We start from the raw sequence: 11,771 nt of genomic DNA on the forward strand, positions 1-11,771 counted from the left end.
ATAAATTATGTATCTTATGTTTATTTTGAATTTTATAGATGCTTTGGAGTCATTTTGTGAAAAGAATGAGAAATCACTCATTTGGAGCGAAAAGACGAAGCTAGCGGTGAAAGTATGAGGTCATTCTGATGACGTATGGGAAAGATACATCAAAACCAATTATTATGCAGGAGTTTGAACTGTCAGTTTTCCAAGACTGACAGCTGAGAAGAGAATATAAGCAGCTGGGCAGCCCATATCTTAGCAGTGGATGTGTTTAACAGTTTTGGTCCTTTTCAAAAGTGAGAGGAATAATGTTTCTCAATCATTTCCCCATCTAGAATTCAGAAACGACTGAGAAACTAATGGCTGCTATTCGAGAGTGAGAAGGGAGTAAATGGAGACGGCACCGTATTTCAGAGAGATCAAGAAACTGGAGCTGTGGAAGACGATGATGGAGATGCTGTTTGATGTTGGCTAAAGAATCAATCGAGAAGAACAAGCTAGAGATGGGTATTTCTGCTGACATCTAGGGTTTGCAATCGAGGATTTGAAATTTGAGAATGAAAGAAGAAATTAAGCAGGGGTTGATGGTGATTTTGGGTTGTTAACAGAACAAGGAAACTTGGGTTATACTTGAACTGGATAGAAGACATGAGCAGGTTCAAGTTTCAGATCTGGTGGAGAGTAGGGCTTGAATTGGTTTTCTGAGATGAGAAGGAAATGGTGATTGTTGTCTTGAATCTGGAAGTAAGGGTCTATCTTGAGAATTCAGGAAGGATTGCAGATGCAGTTAGGGTGATGGCATCGATTGAGATGCAGAAATTATGATTTGAGGAATTGTGGATGATTACAAGTGGTTCTTTGTTGTGAACTGTAACTGGTGGTGTTGTTTGCTGTTGAACTGCAGTATGAGTTCAGTGAGAAAGAGCTGAATTTGCAGGGAATGTATGGACCTGTGCAGCTGAGATCAGTTTTGAACTGAGACTGCAAGCAGCTAGAGGCAGTGAAGAGAAGATTGAAGGGTTTTTGAGATGATTTGAATGTTGTTGAGTTACAGATGTTGCTCATGGTGGAGATTGCAGGCTGGAACTGAAGAGATGAATGTGTTGGTGCTTGCTGCCTGGAATGTGTAATTAAGCTTAATGGTGCAGCAACTGGTTCAATGAGTTGTGCAGGGGTTGTGTTGCAGGAGCAAAGCTGAGATGGAACTGAAATGGGTATGCTGCAGTGAGTGTACTGGCAGGATGAGGTGATCCAGTCCAGGTGCAGTGAAGTTGTTGTTGAGCTGCAGTAATGGGTGTTTTGTGAGGTGTTTGAAGAAGGAGATGTATGTTAGGTTTACAGGGAACTGATGTTGCGGGTTTCAAGAGCTGAACTGGTGGTGGATGAAATGAGTTGAGTCGCTGCTGTTGGTTCCAGGAATAAGAGTGATTTGTGGTGCAGGGTGAGCTGATCATGAGAAGGGGAATGATTCAAGTCTGCAGCTGAGTTATGGGTAGCTACAGCAATTGATTGAAGCTACAGAATGAGCAGATAGATGAATGCTAGGATGTGTCTATGGGGCGTATGGCTGCAAGGAATTTGAGGCGAATGCTGTTTACTGCCATTGGTTTTGGTAGTGCTGTCGCAGGTTGTGACTGAATGTATATGCTTGTGTTAGAATTCAATGTTGCAGGGAATGGATTTTGAAGCTGCAGAAGCTGTACGAAAACACAACAAGAATGGTGAGCTGGTGGTACTAGCCCGGGTTGTCGGATTTAGGAAGTTAAAGTATGAATCATAATGTTTCCGTGAATCGTGAAGGGGGTATGAGTCGGATGCAAGAATCGGCAGCGGGACATATGAGCTACGAGTCACGCTTTTGGGCACGTTTTCGCAAGAACAAGGAATCGCCTTAAGTGGTTCTTTTGTGAATGTGTGGACTGCAGAGAAGCAGAATTGAGCTACTGAAAGTGTAGAATTACCTGGTAATAGTTTCTGATCATTCAGGTGGCCAGAGACATCCGACAACGGTGATCGGAAATCGGCTATGACGTCAGCAATCCGGTGATGACGTCATCAATCCGACGACCCAGTTTTTCACCCAGAATTTCCAGAGGAGATGTTTTAACTCATGGGCTCGAAAGACCACGTGGGAATGGATTTTGAGAAGACTTGACCTATTTTTGGAAAGAGTATCCTTTTGGGAATTGAAGAAACATATAAATAGAAAAATCTTTCTTTAAACCTAGATATCTCCAATAGGGAGACTTCTACTTGTTTTTTAGGGTTTCACATGATAGATTCTTCTAAACTCTTTGTGATGATTTCCAAAAACCCAAGTAGTTGATTTATTACTATTGGTTAAAAATGTAGTTGGATTTTGCAACCAAATTATTGATTTTATGAATTAGTTTTCTCTCAATATTATCGTTTGATTTCTACTGCGTATAATAATTGCATCATTGATGTATTGCAATATGATTGAATGTTTGTTTAGTTAAGTCTAGAATTGATTGAACTCACATCCATATCTATAGTTAATTTAGGGTTCATCATCGAGCGATAACCTTGAATATGAGTAGCATGATATGATTACGGTTTCTAGTGATACATCCTTGTAGTCATATGTAGAAATTGACCTTTGTCCGAATTGTCATGCGCAATGTATGACAATTGCATTGATTAGCCTATTTCTGAAACTTAATGCTCCTAGGAATTGAACTTAATTAGCGTAAGGCGTTAGGTTATTCTTTAGGTAGAATTTACATACGCAACTCTAATGTGTGCGTTGATGACTTAGGAAATTTACTGAATATTCTTGCAATAAGATATTCTAAGGCTTTTGATGATAGCGAGATTAAATACGAATTCTAATCATACATTAAAAACTTGTTTACAATTGAAGATGAAACCTTTACCCAATATTTCACATCCTTGATTTGTGTGTTTACTTTTTATTGTTTTGCTTTAATCTTATTTTAGTTTATAAAAATCAGAAAATCCCCCATTGTTGGATATAGGGAACCGAAACATATTGACAACCTAAGTCCTCTCTGTGGGAATGATCCTTTCTTACCCTTGCTATATTTTATATTTTGAGTAGTGAGAAAGTAATTTATTTTTGACGCATACGACAACGATCAAATTTTGGCGCCGCTGCCGGGGAGGCAGCGGTTGTCATTTTTTTTTGGTTTCTTATTTTTGTTTTTAGTCTTTTTTTGTTTTTGTTTTTGTTTTTATTTTCTGGTTTTTAACCTTGTTTTGAGAACTCTTGTTTCAGGTACCAACTATGGACGGAGCATATTGGAACAATGGGTATGGTTATCAACCTCAACAACATTATGACAACTATTACCCTTGCAGGGAATACAATCAAAATCAATCCTTTGGTTATGGTCAATATTCCAGTACCCTTTGAGTTATTCTCATACATACCAACCTTCTTATGGTAGGTATGTAAGTGAGCAACCACAAGGAGGGGAGAATAGTTGTGCTCCTATTCATATTTATTCGAGTTTGGTAGATGAGATGCAACAATTTATGGTAAGCATGGAGTCAGTTTGTAGACAAAAGAGTGTGGAACCAATTTCGTCGACTGAATATGCTCATAGTATGTTTGGCCCAATTTCTGATCGTAGTTATGATCATTCTCCCATTCAAAGGGAAGATAATTGGCCTAGCAATACTGAGGTAAGTGATTCTACTTTTTCCTTGTCGAATGAGCTTTACCAACAAATGGAACACTATTTTCAAAATTTGGATGGATCACTCCAAGAGCTTCAACAAGGTGTTTCCATTTTAAGACAAGGCATTGAAGAATACAAAGAGGACATGCAAAATTCTGCGAAAGACCAATCTTTGGGAAGTGGTAGCCAATTTTATGTTAACTATGATAGTGACGATGACTATGAAAGTACATCGCTTGAACCAATTTATGGTGACATCCCCGAGGAGTGTACAATGGAGTCTTTTTGCGATCAAGGTGAAGATGAAAAGGAATATGATGACACTAGTGTAGCTTACTCGAGAATTGATCTTTATAATGATCAAGAACCTATTCAAAAGGTAGAACTTGAGGATGATGCATTTAGTGCTTTAAAAAAGTTCCTTATGGTGAAACTTGAATCCGCAGTGGAGTATGTACCTTACAAAGAGGAGTGTGTTGAGAATGAAACCGATATGACCAATATTGTGGAAGACCCAATTGAGCTTGCATATGATTGTAATGAAGATGTTGATGTCGAGATTTTGGTTAAGGCAGAAACGGACGAAGAATGGTTGCAAGGTTTGATAAAGGACCATGATATACAAGAGGTGAATAATTCACTTGAGTTTTTCATGGATGAAGAGGATTCTGTGCTACAAGAGATTGTGCGAGGTTTGTCTAACCCTTTGCATATTGTTTCTTCTCCTTTACCTCTTATTGGTTTGAATGCATGTGCTTCGAGAATATTGTTGAATGACTTTGTTTCTCGATTTCCGCCATTAGAAATACTTGATTCTCATACTATGCAGGTTTTGGAACAAGAAACCGTGGTAGTCCCTGACTTCTATATTCTTTATACACTTCCAAGTGTGGACAAGAATAAGCGTGGGGGAAACTTTTATCGGTTAATAGCTTCGTTTCTGTTTTATATTACTAATATGTGTGCGAAGCTAGTATTTGCAAAACATGTGCTATGGGTGGATCCCCAACTTTTCCGATTATTGGTGTATGGAGAATTCGTCTTGCAAGTCGGGCTGACGACTTTAAACCAAGCGCTAAATGGGAGGCAACCCACTGGTTTTGTGTATCTATCTCAATCTTTTTATTTCTCAAGTCTTTTATCTTTATTTTCTTGTTTTGGATATTTGCATATCAAAACTTCAATTTTTAGAGATTTTTGAACAATTTAGAATAAACACTAGCCTTTCTAAGTAGATGGAATTTTTTCTTGACGATGAGGTATATATATTGGCTGAGTTGGGATTAGATGTCTACTAAATAACTTGTTTATTGTTTATCCTCTATTGTTCAGAAATAGCTGTGAGTTGAAGTATGAGTTTTTATTATGCATTTTATTTTCTTATTTTGTATATATATCATGTTGTGAATTTCCCATCTTGAACTTTACTTTGATTGACTAAATTTTACATTGAGGATAATGTAAAGTTTAAGTGTGGGGGAGTGTTCTCATATAGAGTTTTCAGCCTTGTTAGTTTCCCTCGTGTTTAGAAAAAAAAAAGAAAAAAAATAGAAACTAAAAAAAGAAAGAAAAAAAAGATGATAAACTCCTAAGTCTAGAAACTTGTGCCTTACACTAATGGAAACATCGTGGTTGTAGGAGTTGAGGAACCCATTAGTAGAGTCTATTCATGTGAAAACGAACAAAATATAAAAATAAATAACATGTTTGTTGTCACCATATCTCGGAATCGTCACCATATCACGTTCTATTTTTATTTTTCCATATTTATCTATTGTTTCTCTAAGTGATTTGGTGGGGCACCATCATCGAATTGTTATCACTGTTAGGATGAAATAGAGTGATTGAGTTACTCAAAAAAAAAAAAAAAAAAGACCAGACCAATTTGACCAAAAGGTGTACATTAAAAAAAAAATTAACACTTGGATAACAATATGTGTGTGTTCTCCCTGTCCCCGTTGCCTAAGCAAGCGTGGAACGCAGGATCCATGAGAATTACCATGTAATCTGCTGATAAAAATCATGCGCTTGGATTCAAAAAGATCCAATCATGTTGTCGATTTGAAAAAAAAAATTATTATTGTGTTGAATAAAATCGATCACTGGTTCCCTTGTGTATGCCAGTGAATTGATCTAGAACTAAGTTTGTCGACCGCTGGTTCCCTTGTATATGCCAGTTGTGTTGATGTTAGTATTCAAACCGGTAGCTCAATCCAATAGGATTTTTAGGTTTGTTTTGGCAGTGACCTTCAGACAGATGTGGGAAACACCGTTCACCTTTGTCAACAGTCCGCCACCATCTACTTTTTATATCCATCTTCTTAATCTTTTCATGTGATTGTGGTTGATTAGATTCCAAGTATTGTGGTTGTGTTCAACTTTCGGATAAAGCTGTATTACTAATTTATGGATTGGATTTGAAAGTGGGTACTTCCTCCTGTAATCATTGATAGTATGCCAATTACAAAATGTTTAGTGTCATTCTTAAATTTTCACAGGTGGCTGGAGTTTGGAAGTATAGGTTTTGTAGGTACACCTCTTGTAAACCTTCACGAGACTATAACTCGTCCACTAGGGACACCTAGGGGTTTAAAGGCCTGTTATTCATGCTAAGAGTAACCGTAGCCTCGACGACACGGAGTTGTATGTATGTTTTAGAATTATTTTGTTTGATTTGTGTAGTTGCAGGAAATCCTACACTACACCCCTCATATGATTTCATTATTAATCAACTCATTTTAGGTTTATACTCTTAATTTTATTGATAAATCTTTGAATGTTCTTACAAAAAAAGATAAAGAAATCAAGAATGATCTCTGCTCTAGATTTTCTCTCCTATTTACTTGTTTCTAGTTGTATGTCCCTGTTTCTAGCGCCATTATGTAGTTGCAGGAAATCCTACACTATACCCCTCATATGATTTCATTATTAATCAACTCATTTTTAGGTTTATACTCTTAATTTTATTGATCAATCTTTGAATGTTCTTACAAGAAAAGATAAAGAAATCAAGAATGATCTCTGCTCTAGATTTTCTCTCTCCTATTTACTTGTTTCTTACTCAAAAAAGATCTCTCCCTTTTTACAACTTGAATGACTATTTATAAGGAAATACATAGTGGGTGACAGCTAATCTGTCCTTTATTTTCGGGTATGGTCTGCGACATTCTCGCAACCTTAGAAATGTTAATTTCGCAAGCTCTCTAATTTTTGGAGGACTATCACATCTTTCTCATGATCCTAGCTGACGTCGTTTATCGTATCGTTTCTGAAATTGTTCTGCGACGCTGTTGTGTTGTGTCACTGATAATTTCTCTGAAACATTGTCATTGCGAGATTCTGATCCTACAATTTGCCCGAGGACTAGCAAAGTCTAAGTGTGGGGGAATTTGATAGGTGTCATAAACACCTTCATTTACTATCTATTGATTATGCTTTCTTTGCTATTTTTCGTATAAATTATGTATCTTATGTTTATTTTGAGTTTTATAGATGCTTTGGAGTCATTTTGTGAAAAGAAGGAGAAATCACTCATTTGGAGCGAAAAGACGAAGCTAGCGGTGAAAGTATGAGGTCATTCTGATGACGTATGGGAAAGATACATCAAAACCAATTATTATGCAGGAGTTTGAACTGACAGTTTTCCAAGACTGACAGCTGAGAAGAGAATATAAGCAGTTGGGAAGCCCATATCTTAGCAGTGGATGCGTTTAACAGTTTTGGTCCTTACCAAAAGTGAGATGAATAATGTTTCTCAATCATTTCCCCATCTAGAATTCAGAAACGACTGAGAAACTAATGGCTGATATTCGAGAGTGAGAAGGGAGTAAATGGAGGCGGAACCGTATTTCAGAGAGATCAAGAACTGGAGTTGTGGAAGACGATCATGGAGATGTTGTTTGATGTTGGCTAAAGAATCAATCGAGAAGAACAAGCTATAGATGGGTATTTCTGCTGACATCTAGGGTTTGCAATCGGGGATTTGAAATTCGAGAATGAAAGAAGAAATTAAACAGGGATTGATGGTGATTTTGGGTTGTTAACAGAACAAGGAAACTTGGGTTCTACTTGAATTGGATAAAAGACATGAGCAGGTTCAAGTTTCAGATCTGGTGGAGAGTAGGGCTTGAATTGGTTTTCTGAGATGAGAAGGAAATGGTGATTGTTGTGTTGAATCTGGAAGTAAGGGTCTATCTTGAGAATTCAGGAAGGATTGCAGATGCAGTTAGGGTGATGGCAGCGATTGAGATGCAGAATCTATGATTCGAGGAATTGTGGATGATTACAAGTGGTTCTTTGTTGTGAAATGTAACTGGTGGTGCTGTTTGTGTTGATGTAATGACCCGTCCCTCCACCGATACTGTCCCCACTTAGCCACTGCGGTTATCCGGCAGTGTGGGATTTTCAACGGGCATCGCTGCGGTAATCCAATAGAAACTTCCCGGATGGTCACCCATTCCTGGATTACTCCCGCCCGAGCACGCTTAACTGCAGAGTTTTCTGCCAACTCTGGAGCCAATTGTGCTGAAAAGGCCTCGGTGATAGGAAAGGACAAACCATTACTTATATTCCCTTCGGCCAACCACTGCCAAATATCGGGGTATTACAATACCACCACCTTAATTTGGAGTCGTCCTCGGCTCCGGAATATATATACAAGCCCAGATCTCCGACGTTCCCTACCCCTCATGAGAAGCACCTGGACCAATCCCTCCAGCGTACCTTCTCACCCTCGGCAGGTGACCCGTCGTCGACTCTGATACCATTTGTAATGACCCGTCCCTCCACCGATACTGTCCCCACTTAGCTACTGCCGTTATCCGGAAGTGTGGGATTTTCAACGGGCATCCCTGTGGTAATCCAATAGAAACTTCCCGGATGGTCACCCATCCCTGGATTACTCCCGCCCGAGCACGCTTCACTGTAGAGTTTTCTGCCAACTCTGGAGTCAATTGTGCTGAAAAGGCCTCGGTGATAGGAAAGGAAAAACCATTACTTATATTCCCTTCGGCCAACCACTGCCGAATATCGGGGTATTACAATAAAAAAGTATGGGTGCGATGAGGATCGATCTCTTGACCTAAATCTTGTACTCCTCTCCCGTTGAAAACCCCACACTTCCAGATGACCGCAGTGGCTAAGTGGGGACAATATCGGTGGAGGGACGGGTCATTACAGTTGAACTGCAGTATGAGTTCAGTGAGAAAGAGATGAATTTGCAGGGAATGTATGGACCAGTGCAGCTGGGATCAGTTTTGAACTGAGACTGCATGCAGCTAGAGGCAGTGAAGAGAAGATTGAAGGGTTTTTGAGATGATTTGAATGTTGTTGAGTTACAGATGTTGCTTGATGAGTGCTAAAAAGTGCATATTTCTATATATTTTTCTTGGCATTTAACTCATCTTTTGTGCATTAATTCTACATTTTATCCCATATTCTGTATTTTCATTGTTTTCAAGAATAAATATTTTTCTTACTTAATTTTGCATTTTTAGGTAATAAATAAAGTTTGGATGAATAGCAGAGCGGAAAAGAGCAGAAAAGTAGTGAAAAGCCGGGAGGAATTACACAAGGAAACCGCGAAGAATGTTGTGCACAAGACCAAAAGGCTAGAAGTGGGCTTGAAGAAGAAGAATTGTCCTTAAAGAAGATATGGGCTTGGCATACCCAAGGCCCAAAACCCTTACTCAAACACATTTCCACTATCCAAGCCCGTCTCGGATTTCAGCCGTCAGATCGAAGCATTTCAGCATCCTACGGTCGCTCCATCATCGCACATCAAACTCCGAAGCCCCCGCTTTACATCGCAACGCCCCTCTCCATCTTGGGTCGTCCGTTTTGCTACATCCCTTCATCCGACGGTCGCTCCACGCTTACCTCCGTATCGCCGTTGGATCCACCTACCATCTTCCCATCCATCGCTCCTTGTCGCAGATCATCAAACCTCGCCAAACCCGCCTAACACCCAAGTATCGAACACCATCGACTTCACCCAAACAAGTTCTTCTTCCCCAAATCTTTTTTCCCCAAAATCTTTCTTCTTCCCCCGACAGTTGCAGTCGAGCTCTGCTCCTGCCTCTCTTCCATGTCCACTGCCACCCTCTGCCTCACTACCATCTCCATACCCCGACACCACCTCAAACCCATCTCCCTAGCCTAGTTATTTTCCCCATCTCACAACCACTGAAACCCTAGGTTTTGGGGTGAGTAAAATAACTCGAACTAGGGAACAATTAGAGGAGAGGAGGAAGGTCAAGAAGCATGGGTCGAGTCTATTTGCATCAGAGGGTGAGTTAATTTTAGTTATTCTCGAAACCCTAATCCCGCTGATTTGGGGATTTTCAAATTAGGGTTTGTAGAAATTTAGGGTTTTGTTGTAAGCTATAAAAGGGAAGTGATGTAGGATGTTAAAGGTTGTTCTTGGTTAGCCGAGATACCCCCTAATTGGGTTAATTTAATTCTCAATGTCAATTTGATTTCACTGTTAATTTTTAGGGTTCTTCATTTGCAATTTTCATTCACTGTTTAGTAGTTTAAATGCTATGCTATTTCACATGATCATTTTAGTTCCATTTTAATGTTAATTATGTTCTGAGTTCACTGCTGAGGCTCAGATGAAGCTTTAGTGCACTGTCTGATAGTGGAATGCTAGGTTAGAGCCTTAGTGCAGTGTTTTGATTGAGCAATGGGAAGAGATTGATGCTCATAGTGCCTGTGATTGATTGTTCTGTCAAAAGACAGTCAATGCTAGGGGCAAACTAGTGAGCAAATTAGTTTTCCTCCCATTCTAGATGTATGCATAGGATTTTCAACTCAACCTAGGATCACATTGTTTGGCTAGGACACAAGGTGGATTCAATTGCCTTAGTAACTTCACACAGTTCTGCATCTTTTTCCTTTTCTGTCACTGTTGCTCAATACCTTTGCCTTAGGCTGCTGCCTTTGTTTCACTACCACTGTTACCTCATTGTCATCCTCACTGCCATTTTCACCATTTCCTTTGCTTTTCTTCACTATCACTCTCCACTGTCACTGTCACCTGTTTTGTGTTTTGTATTTGTATCTGTTTTCTTGTGTTTGTTGTTTTATCATCCATTGTCTCATTATTTCACTACCATCTTCATTGTTTTGTAAATATCACAGTTTCACTGCCACTATTTACTCTTTCTTCTCTTTTGTTTCTCCTGTTCTTGTTACTGCATTCACTGCCTAGTGCTCTGCTGCCTTGTTCTCCCCCAGCTGCTACTACTTGCTACTGCTTTTGCTGCTGCTGTGCACTGCTTCTGCTGCTGCTGAAGCCACCACTGCTGCTGCTGCTTCTTCTCCAGCCCAGCCTTGTCTGCTGCTGCTCCAAACAGTTAGCTTAGAACCAAAGTCTAAAAGCCCAGGTTCAAAGTCCAGGTTAAGGCCTAAAGCCTAGTTCATAGCTCAGAAGCCTAGCTAATCTAAAGGCCCAGCCAACTGAGCCCAAGGCTCAGTTCATTCCAAAAACCTAAGGCCCAGTTCACTGTTACCAAGCCCAGTTCACATCAAAAGACCAAAAGCCCACTGAGCCCAAAACCATTTCATTGTTACAAAAACCCACTAAGCCCAAAGCACAATTAGAAGCCCAATAGCAATTTAGAGCCCAAATAGCTAGAAACTCCAAACACCCCCAGTCTCTGTGGATCGACCCGTACTTGCACGAGCTACAACTGACGACCGTGCACTTACGGTATTACTGTAGGCCCGTTTTCATTTCACTTCAATTTTATACGCTTTCCCGGGTCCACCAAGTTTTTGGCGCCGCTGCCGGGGATCGGGTTTGTTTCTCTAGTAGTTTTATTAGCTATTTTTGCATTTCACTGCATAGCATTTGCATCTGCATCTGCTTCACTTCATTTGCTGTTGGTCCTGCTGTTCTGAACCAGTTTTTCCTCTGCTGGGACGCCACCAAGGAAAAGAACCAAAGCCCAACTGGGTTTTTGCAACAATATCAGAGCAGCTGGGCTGTGCTTAAAAGGTAACCCATTTAAGAGAACCCGAATTGTGGGCTTCCAATTTTTAATTGTGGGCTTGTAATATTAAAGCCAATTTTTGGGCTTTTTATTTTCTGTTGGGTTTGTAATTAATTTCTGTGGG

This window comes from Papaver somniferum, unplaced genomic scaffold (assembly GCF_003573695.1).
Source record: "Papaver somniferum cultivar HN1 unplaced genomic scaffold, ASM357369v1 unplaced-scaffold_132, whole genome shotgun sequence".
Classification (NCBI taxonomy): domain Eukaryota; kingdom Viridiplantae; phylum Streptophyta; class Magnoliopsida; order Ranunculales; family Papaveraceae; genus Papaver; species Papaver somniferum.